Below are 11,101 nucleotides of genomic sequence, written 5' to 3'. Positions count from 1 at the left end.
TATATATATTATGTGTAAATATTAATATGTATGTTTTTTTTTTTGTATATTGTAGATCTGCAAAGAGTTTTCTCAGATCTGTAATGTAGATCTCCTGAGACAGTTAATCGAGTGACTTGATAAATATACAGCACCTCTCCTGAAACTCTACAGAAAAAGAAAGGATTCAATGGGTCCAGAGATGGATACAACTTTAAACAAGATGGATGAGCAGGTACTCATTAAGATTTTTTTTTTCTTATACACCCGTCTGATGTTTTTAACATGTGCAACATATTTTGTCCTGTCAAACACAAAAGCATGAATTTCATGCTCAGGTAATACAGTCTAATAAAACGTAATTGCAACAATTTAATTGTCCAGCCCTTTTGCATTAATTTTAATTGTGTCAAGTTGTGTTTTGATTGTGAGATGGAAGTAAGATAAATAACAGATGTTTCACTTGTTTTGAGTGACCATTTCAAATGAATACATTTAAAGAGGAAAATAGAAAATAATAGCTGTAGTTTTTAACTCAAAGTAATTGTCACATGAAACTAAACATTTTTCTAAATTTGCCAACACAACCATTATCAAATTCCATTGTATGGAAACCACAAAATTCTTTTTTTAAAATAAAGCCATGTGTTTTTTCAGCAGCATGAATAAAATACTATGCTCATTTAAATGTACTAAGTACATTTTTACTTACAAAACAATAAGATTGTAAAACACCCTTTGTAAATGACTTTCCTTTAGGTCACTGATATTGTCACCGATCGAGAAAGAGCAGCTCTTGAGGGATTGCCAATTTTTCTTCGTAAAAATTCTGCTTGCTTTCTCAAGATATGTCTGGTAAGTTACCCATTTTCATACCCTATTCTACATTTATTAGTCTGCTTGGTAACACTTATAATAGCTGCATGCTATAAATAATTTATTTAGTATTAGCGAATAGTTAATTTATTTTCTGTTAAGCATAACTCTACATGAAGTGCTCAATGATTGTATTTTTTTTAACTTTAATGATTCATTTGTATTACTAATTTAAGTATTGCATTATTTACAAACCAGTTATTTAAGAATACTTGGTGTTTTTAAGATCATTCAGAATGCTTAAGTACACGATTAATAAACTATTCAAATTAACATTTAAATATCCTAATATTAAGGTATGTAATAATAGTTACTTTGTATGTTAGTATATGCTTTATGAGCTTAACTTCATCCAGTTGTGACCTAATCTAAAGTGAGGACTGTTTATGCTTTATAAATCCCTTATGAATGACAATTAAAGGCTCAGTTATATTCTAAACAGGACAATAAACAACTTTCACAATTGAAACTGTATCAAATAAAAGTAAATCTTTGCAATTTTATGTAAAATAAAAGTTTAAAAAATTGCTAAATATTAAAAAGTTGTCAATATATTGTTCAATTATTATATATTATAGACTGTTCAAAGTGTTACTGTTTGTATGTACGAAAGTATTACATGTTTTTATTTTCTTTGCATAATAGTGATAACATTAATAAGTAGTAATTAATATTACACATCAATTAATTTTCCCATTACTTAATCTCCTATAAGGACACGGACCCTGAAGACCACAGCACCAGAGATTAAAGGATTGGAATCTTCACTGTGGTGGAAGATGATAATGGCACTTCTGCATCCCTGCAATATGTGATGAACCTCGCTAAAATCTTGGAGGAGGCCATAGTACTTCAGGATATCACACATCTACCTGCAGCCTTCGCTTACTTGTTCAGCCTCTTGTATAGACTGAATATGGAACACCCAAAAGAACTCAAATATACTTTTTAAGTGATTCAGCATGTTTTATGGAGGTTGGTGGCACATGATCTGCGAGAGTTCAGTTCATTCATTCATTCATTTTCTTTTCGGCTTAGTCCCTTTATTAATCTGGGGTCGCCACAGCGCAATGAACTTGTTTTACGCAGCGGATGCCCTTCCGGCTGCAACCCATCTCTGGAAAACATCCATACACACTCATTTACACATACACTATGGACAATTTTAGCCTACCCAATTCACCTGTGCCACACGTCTTTGGACTGTGGGGGAAACCAGAGAACCCAAAGGAAACCCACGTGAACGCAGGGAGAACATTCAAACTCCACACAGTAACGGCAACTGACCCAGCTGAGACTCGAACCAGCGACCTTGGTGGGAGGTGAAAGCACTTCCTACTGTGCCACTGTTTGAATGTTTTGAGGTCTGTTTTTGGACTTGATGTACTTTGTTGACAAAAGTGCAGTACACTTTAAAGACTGTTTGAATGGAGTGGCTTTTAGGGTTTACTCTGATTAGATGATTGTATATTCACCTGGTTTGAGTGTTTGGACACACTAATAGCTTGGTTTTAGTAAGGTTGCCAGTTATTTTATGTTGAGGCAGTGTACAATCTTTTCAAATCTGGAAACATTCAGTACTAGTTGTGTACAAACTAGCCCAATGCTGAACACGGCTAATGTCAAATGCTGATTTTGTATGCAAATGTTTTGGATTGTGATTGAACACAGTTAAAAATAAAAAAAGTGAATTGACTATTCTTGTGTATTTAATTTGAATCCTAAAAATTAATAGTAAATGCATAATGAATCAGTTTGTTTTATTTTGTTCAGTAAACTAAAAAAATCTTGTTTGGTAAACATGATAATTTTTGTTCAGTAAACAAAGGATCTTGTTGAATAAACGTGAACATTTTTGTTCAGCAAACAAAAGATCTTGTTGAGTAAACATGATCATTTTTGTTCAGTAAACAAAGGATCTTGTTGAATAAACGTGAACATTTTTGTTCAGCAAACAAAAATATCCTGTTGGTTGAACATGATATTTTTTGTTCAGCAAACAAAAATATCTTGTTGGGTGAACATGATACTTTTTGTTCAGAGAACTAAAGAATTCAACAAAATATTTTGAGTTCACTGGTCTTTAAACCCTGTTTGTTGAGTTAACTCAAAAAGCTATGTGTGATAGGTTGCCTAATTATTTTAAGTTTACTCAACTTTTTTTTTTACAGTGCACTATTATGCCTTTCTTTTCTTTTTCATTCGTTTATAACCTGTTTTGACACATTTTAATCTGTTTTAATTGTTTTTTTTTTATTCTTTGTTGTCCTTATTTTCTTAATTTCCATTATGTATGAAATGTACAATATAAATAAACTTGCCTTGCCTTCCCTTACTGTACATTAGCATATAGCAGTAAGATAGTACCAGAAGTAGATCTGCCCAGAAAAATACCAGAACCCCACGCCCCAAAAACATCATTATAGGGCATGCATTCGCAAGAACTGCAATAACCTAGCTTTTAACCTGAGCTCTTTATTTTCCATGGATGAAACTTTTTACATTTACACAGATTTCACTCAAGAAAACTCTTCAGAATGGACAACATGAATGTCACATCCCATTTGTCTTGCATGATCGGGGGCTCCACAGGGTTGGTGTTGTTCATTTAACCATGCTACAGCACAACAGCAGCTGTTTGGTGGAGCGAAACAGTTGAAAGAATGTGTTGGGCTGAAGTATTGCTGATGGAGTGATGGTCTCATGTGAGTTTCACTCCAGCAAGTTTTGGCTGAGGGTCTGCAGGGTAAGACTGAGGAATTCTCAGCCTGACTGTCACACAAGCCACAAACACACTAAGTTCCTCATCACTTTCTCATCTCGCCCATGGCCTTTCCTTCCTGCTTAAAATCGAACCTCCAAGACTTGACCTCTCGGTTGAACTCAAAATGAAAATTCTGTCATTATCTTCTCACCCTCGTGTTGCTTTTCTAGGGAAAACATTTGGACAAATGAATAATTCCACACAGGTGTCAACAGTTAGTAGTGAACACATCATCAGTCAAGCTCCAATCAAAGTGCAGCAATAAAGACTCCATAAAAGTTATTCCAGAACATATTTCAAGTATTTTGATGCAATATGATAACTATTTGATAGCTAGAGATGTGAAATGCAGGTCAAAATGTACAAATGCATTGGAAAAAATGCCTTTGTCTAGTTTCTAGTCCAAATAGCTAAAAATTATCAAATCAAACAACTCATTTATTCATTTTCCTTGGCTTAGTCCCTTTGGAATGAACCGACAACTATTCCGGCATACGTTTTACACAATGGATGTCCTTCCAGCTGCAACCCAGTACTGGGAACCCCTCCACACACTTATATTTACACAAGCACTCAAACACTATGGTCTATTTAGTTTGTTCAATTCATCTATACTGCATGTCTTTGGACTGTAGGGGAGATCAGAGCACCCAGAAGAAATCCACACAAACAGGGAGACCAGTTGTTCACTTAAACCAGTAATCTTTTTGCTGTGAGGTGACAGTGCTAACCAATGAGCCACCATTCCATCCCTAAATCAAGAATCTGATTTTGCAAACAAGTCCCACAAGGTAACATATTGGGGCCTATACTTTTTAACATTTATGCTAATGGTCTGCTTTTTATCTTGCCTCTTGGCCAGGTTGTCATCAACTGGTTCTCAACTGACAAGAGTTTTTGCCTCTATCTATAATCTTCCAGTGGGGTAGGCAAAATAATGTTTTGTTTGAAAAAATAATTTTAATGATTTGCTTTTCCTTTTCATTCATTCAATCATTTTGTTTTTGGCTTAGTTTCTTTATTAATCTGGGGTAGCCACAATGGAATGAACCACCAACTTATCCAGCATAGTGTATGTTTTATGCAGCGGATGCCCTTCCAGCTGCAACTCATCACTGGGAATCATCCATACACTCATTCACACACATACAATACAGACAATTTAGTTTACCCAATTCACCTATAGTGCATGTCTTTGGACTTGTGGGGGAGAAACCGGAGCACCCGGAGGTAACCCACGCCAACACGGGGAAAACATGCAAACTCCACACAGGAAAGCCAACTGACCAAGCCAAGGCTCGAACCAGCAACCTTCTTGTTGTGAGGTGATTGTGCTACCCACTGCGCCACCGTGATGCCCTGTTTTTCCGTTTCACATAAGGCTATTTTACTTACACCAATTTGTTAACTTACATTATTAAAAAAAAAAAAGTGCCATCATAGATTTAAAAAAAATCACAGAAGGTTTTTACAGAGTTTAAACTCTTTACGTTATTAAAATGGCTCTTTTAATAACTTTTTACTGAACGTTCTTTGTGGAACTCAAAATGTTTTTTGGCATAACCGCAAAAAAAAAAAACCAAACATTTTGAATCTTTATTCATTACAGTCTAAGTATTGTAGTGTTTTTACTTAAGAACCGGATCAATCCGATTCATTGTTGGGTTTCAACAACATGTTTAAATGTTTGGAAGTAAAGTATTTGTTTGTGAAATCAGTTTTTTATAGACCTCTATGATTCTATAATAAAAAACACAACCATGAAAGATGCTAAACTGGTACATCATCCAAAAATATTAAATTATCTTATGATCACATGGTTTGGTGCGAGAGTCGACCACAAAATAAGCAAATCAATTTGAATGGGGAGGGGGGTGGGGATTTTTATTCCTCACAGCTACAACTGTTTCATAAAAGAATCCTGGTTTATTAGAAGCAAATGTGTGCGCTTGTGCTGCCCAGAATGAAATGAGATTAACCTTGAATGTCAGAGTGAAAGCTGATCAAATTATTCTTATCAAATCAACTGTCAAATATAAAAACCTTCTTAGCTTTTACTCCTAAAATACCAATGCAGCAGAAGTGTTATTTGTGTTACTGAAAAAAAAATATGATTGTTGTTTCATCCTTAGGGTGTTTTCACAACTGCTGTTTTCTCCTTTTTGGTTTATTTAGGCTTTTTTTTTTGGTGTATATATATAAACTTTTGGTTTATATATAACTTTATATATAACTTTTGGTTTATATATATATATATATATATATATATATATATATATATATATATATATATATGCCTAAATATATATATGTTCATATAAGTGACATGCAGCTGTTCATTACTAAACGAGCTGCAGAAGCTGTGCAGAGCTTGAGTCACCATAAGCGAGTGGCGCGAGCAGCGGATGCAATGATTAGCCGATTTCACTATTAAATACGCTTTAATTCGTCACAGTTAATTAATCGTAAAGTCTTCTCAACGCCCATTTCTGAACGAAACGAAACTGCTGCAACTAAACAAAGTTATGCCAAGTTGCCAACTGTGCACTAGTTTAAAGTTCCAAGTATGTACACCGAGGCTGATATACACGCACACCTGATTAACTATAGCAGCGACCGTTCCCATATCACAACTTTTTTTGCTTGAAAGTTTGTTATTTCTAATGTAAGAATATATGACAATATGTGCGCACAAGCGGAGCAACACTCATAAACACTTCTACAACTATCACAGCTTTTAAAAAATGGCTAATATTTTAAAATGCAGCTTTCCCACTGACAACAAAAAAATGCTTTACTTACCTTCATGTCTTTCCAAACCCCTGAGACCTTCATTAATCTTTAGAACACAAATTAAGATATTTCAGGTGAAATCTAAGATCTCCCTCATTCTTCATAGACAGCGAGGTTCCCGTCTTGTTCAAAGCCCAAAAAGGATTTTAAAAACATCCTCAAAACAGACCATATGCCTTCAGTTCAGTTGTTTAATTGGAATATTAGTAAGCTATGAGAATACTTTTACACAAAAGTATTCTCATAGCTTGATAATATTCCAGTTAAACAACTGAACTGAAGGCATATGGTCTGTTTTGAGAATGTTTTTTTTCTAATTATTAAAAAAAAAAAAAATCCAAAAATAAATAAATAATTACAAGTACCTAAAACAAAAATAATAATCTAAACCAAAATAATTACTTTAGTATAGGATATTTATGATCCCTGCGCATGACATATACACCTAAAATATCGTCATTTGTGTTCTAAAGATGAACATTTTAGGTGAACTAACCCTTTAGGGAACTCAAAGGATGAACCAAAGTTGTTAATTTGTGGCGATTGAAAACCCAGTTTCTGATATATTGTCTATAAAAGGGTTAGTTCATCTAAAAATGAAAATTATGTTATCAGTTACATACCTTCATGTTGACTCATAAGATATTTGCTCATCTTCAGTACACAAATTATGATATCTTTATCAAATACATGAGCTATCTGACCCCACATACATAAGCCAGCAAAGGTCTTTTTTTAGCCCCAAACCTGTCCAAAAAAAAACAAAAAACGCCCATAATAGTAGATTAATATAATATTTTTATATAATTATTATATTATATATCATTGATTAAATTCATTTAAATCAAAATTAACCTGTTATTTCAACTGTTATCAATTTTAATCTTACAGCAACCAACACCAGCAGTCACCAAACCACAACACGGGTCTCATCGAAATACTAACTTAATGGAGTAGGAGCACACAGTTATGTTTTATTAAATAAGTTGCATATAAAATTTCAAAACCGCCCAAATTTTGTCAACCCGTCAATGTTTTTTTTCAGGGCCTTTGTTGTCTATGAAAGATGAGGGAGCTCTCTGATTTCATGAATAATATCTGAATTTGTGTTTTGAAGATAAACAATGGTCTCACGAGTTAGGAATGACACAACGAGTAATAAATGACAGAATTTTAATTTTTTAGTGAACTATCGCTTTAAGATGTATCACTGACAAGATGTTTGAATAAAAGAAAAAAAGCCTTTAAATAATTTTCATTTAGCACCGACTATTATTAATGTCCCAAAAGAAATGCGAAATCCTTTGGGTCGACAGACATGTCTTGAAACCTTTATCAGTCCGTTCTCATGAACCATTCTATAATAAGACTGAGATTGATAAAATCAGTAATCCGGTTCAGATGAGTTCTCCCCTTTATGAGCTACATTATACTCCTAATGTCCAATAATTCTCCCCATATGCCAAAACAGATTCCTGCAACTGGCCAGGCAGGCTTTAAGCTTTGAAAACTGTACAAAAAAAAAGGAAAAGAGAGCAGCATGTCTGTCTCAAAGCTTTCTTCTTTGACTGATCTCTGTCCTCATCTTGTTCCAGTACTTAGCTAGAAGCTACTGTATCGAAAAATCTTTTAACATACACAGAAAAGAACAAAAAAGAAAGATAATGCGGGGGGAAAGAAGATAAAAGAAGAGTGGAAAAAAGGATTCTTGTATTTAGGATATTTCTACTCTTAGATGTAAAGGCCACACTACAAAAACTTTCCTAGAAGCTCAATTGCCCTTTGTTAAAAGTGTGGCACTGAATTAAACACCATATACAAAAGAGTTAATTTCCAAGCAGCTTATACTGATCAGTGAGAATTCAAACGCTCGAAAGATTATAGCAATCATGAATCTAATGCAAAGAGAACTTTGAAAGTAATGCATTAGTTGCAACACCCACCCCCCCATAAAGTAACTAGTTGCGTTACTTAGTTACCTTTTATGGTAAGTACTGTGTTACGTTACTTTTGAGATACTTCTGCGTTACTTTTTCTAACCTGGCTGAGGCTTGATCTCTTTCAGAGCTTACAGGTTTCTTCTTCCTTTTTAAACAGAGGAGCTCTGCAATTAACATCGCACTGTATAACCTACACCAGGGATGGGCAAACTTGATCCTCGAGGGCTGGTGTCCCTGCAGAGTTTTGTTAAAACACTAGTAAAACACACCTGAACAAACTAATCAGTGTCTTCAAGGTCACTTGAACTCAATAGGGAGGTCTGTTTGAATAGGGTTGGAGCTAAACTGTGCAGGACACCGGCCCTCCAGGACCGAGATTGCCCACCCCTGACCTACACCTTCATTTACCTTTAAAAAACATAATAATAATAATTTATTTATAATTGATCAATTTTCTATTCTATCTGGCTCTATCTGCTAAATCTCTGTTTTATCTTTCTATGCTTGACCTTGCTTGTATTATATACAGTACTCTTTATATGCTATTTCGTATTATAATATTAGAGCAGAAAACAGCTAAGAGAGTACTGTATGTAATACAAGGTCAAGTGTAAAAAGATAGAAAAGAAAACAGAATCAGGGTCGTGTGGAGAGAAACAGAGCCATTTTATTCAACTAAATTAGAAAAATTCTGAATTTTTGCCCTGAATATTTTTGCTAATGCGAACACACTTCATTTAGAAATGTGCTAACTTCATGTAATAATAATAGAATATATATTAAATAATAATCGATCATATATGCAGTTCTCAAGTTAACACAAATAAATATTTCATGTCCTGGCAAGCTTATTATGTTGTCGGTGGTGTTTTATTTAATAATGACCCATTGATTGAGAAGAGAATTGCATGGGCAAATGAAATCCAACAAGTATCTGCACAGACTAATTAGTGGCAGAGAAGAGGAACATCCGTTACCATCACTCAACTTTCTGCTCTTAAAGTAATTAAGCCTGAGTGCTGTAATTAGTCTTTCTCAGTCATCTGTAACTCTGCCTGACATATAAATTACACATTTAACACCGCCGCCTTCTGCACTTCTTTGCGAAGACCAAAGATTTGGTGCAAGTCAATGCATAGATTTTTTAGTCTTTTTGATTTTCCATTCATGACCAATTTCCGGTTTGGAGTACAATAATACTGATTCATATCAAAGTGCGACTTGAAACGGAGCACAAGAGTTTACTTTCACAGCAAACCGCACTATGCAAACTGTGAACTTTGCTAAAGATAAAACAGGCAGAGCGGGTGGTCAAAAATAAGACGGGTCCAGAGAATGTGCGCAGAAATATCCAACCAAACAAACCTTCGTTTTGATATCCAAATCAAACATAACCACACTGGAGTAGTACGATCACTTAAAAACATCCCAAACATCTGTAACAAATCAAACCATAAGCCACATTTCTTGAGTAATCCATGCACATTTTCTGTATGTGAAAGCAGTGATACAAAACAAAACATTGTCAGTGAATATTAAATAAAAAAAGAGGCCATACTGATAAAAAGGCCAAATCTCTATTGCACTTTTATATCTAAATAATCACGTCTGACAAATTTGGCACTGCTTTTGCCCTGAATCCATATGCTTAGACATATGTGAACTTTCCGGACGCTCAAACAACCTGCCATTGGTATTACAACAAGACAAAACTATGCTGAAACTATTGTTCATGCTGACTGTAGATATTTCAAACATTTCAAAAGACCATATCCTTTAATCAGAAATGATCTTTCAAAAATAAACATAATGGTAAAAATTACCTAAAGCAAACTCGTAGTAAAACAATTGTGCAATGTCTTGAAAAAGAGTGACAAGACCACAAACAGGGAGCGTAGAAAATCAGCTTGACTCCTTTTTTTTTAATTCATGGGGGAAATGGTTTAAAATAGATATGCACGCAAGACCCTTTGCGTTAGTCTGATGACCAGCTCATAGCCTGACCTGACATTAACCTGAAACACAAAGATCTGGTGCAGCTGAGAGTCAAACTGGTGGAGTTTTGACCAAACATGGAAACATCTTCTTTAGCAGTGGATTATAGCAGATACCTTTCAAATGCTCAGTCCGAAACTCATTTAAACTTCACAAGAAAAACGGCAGAAGTAAGAATGCGGCCTAGGTAGCAGTTAATATCTTATTGGTTTGTCAGTTTGAGTTAATTTAAAAATAAATCTGGTGATATTTAAATGAATAATTTACCCATTATATATATAAAAAAGGCATGTAATAAAGAAACAAAGTGTTCCATAGGTTTAAAAAAAAAAAAAAAAAAAAAAAAAAAAAATATATATATATATATATATATATATATATATATATATATATATATATATATATATATATATATATATATATATATATATATATATATATATATGGGTGGTTGGTGAGGGTGTAGTGGAGTGGAGAAACAGTGAAAGAGCCAATTTGGTGAGGATGATTATAAGTTCATGATGGGTAAGGGCTGATGAAGTCAATTTGGCCAGAACACTGGAGTTACACCCCTACTCTTTACAAGAAATGCCATGAAATTTTTAATGCTCACAAAGGGTCAGGACCTCGTCATCCGAAAGATGTCGCTTACTGACAGTATAGTGTCCCGTTCTGGCAAACCGGGCACTTTCCCGGTGGGCCGACGTACTTTTTGGGCCGGGCTGATCATCGTCTTATGATCTGATCGGCCCAT

At 34.4% G+C, this 11,101-nt stretch overlaps 1 protein-coding gene and 1 long non-coding RNA gene across 6 annotated transcripts in view; one reads left to right on the top strand and one right to left on the bottom strand.

Annotated features, from left to right (window-relative positions):
* LOC137487989 (uncharacterized) overlaps positions 1 to 2,551 on the top strand; it is a 3,652-nt gene extending 1,101 nt beyond the window's left edge. The window contains exons 3-5 of the long non-coding RNA XR_012397193.1: positions 56 to 214; positions 739 to 834; positions 1,571 to 2,551. This is a non-coding gene — a long non-coding RNA (uncharacterized lncRNA). The remainder of the gene's footprint in view (positions 1 to 55; positions 215 to 738; positions 835 to 1,570) is intronic.
* si:dkey-247m21.3 overlaps positions 1 to 11,101 on the bottom strand; it is a 75,336-nt gene that overhangs the window by 20,055 nt on the left and 44,180 nt on the right. The gene's annotated exons all lie outside the window — the stretch shown is intronic.

The sequence above is a fragment of the Danio rerio genome, chromosome 21 (assembly GCF_049306965.1).
Source record: "Danio rerio strain Tuebingen ecotype United States chromosome 21, GRCz12tu, whole genome shotgun sequence".
NCBI classification, from domain to species: Eukaryota; Metazoa; Chordata; class Actinopteri; order Cypriniformes; family Danionidae; genus Danio; species Danio rerio.
The sequence above is the reverse complement of the archived record's forward strand: the minus strand, read 5'-3'. Positions and strand labels throughout refer to the sequence as shown.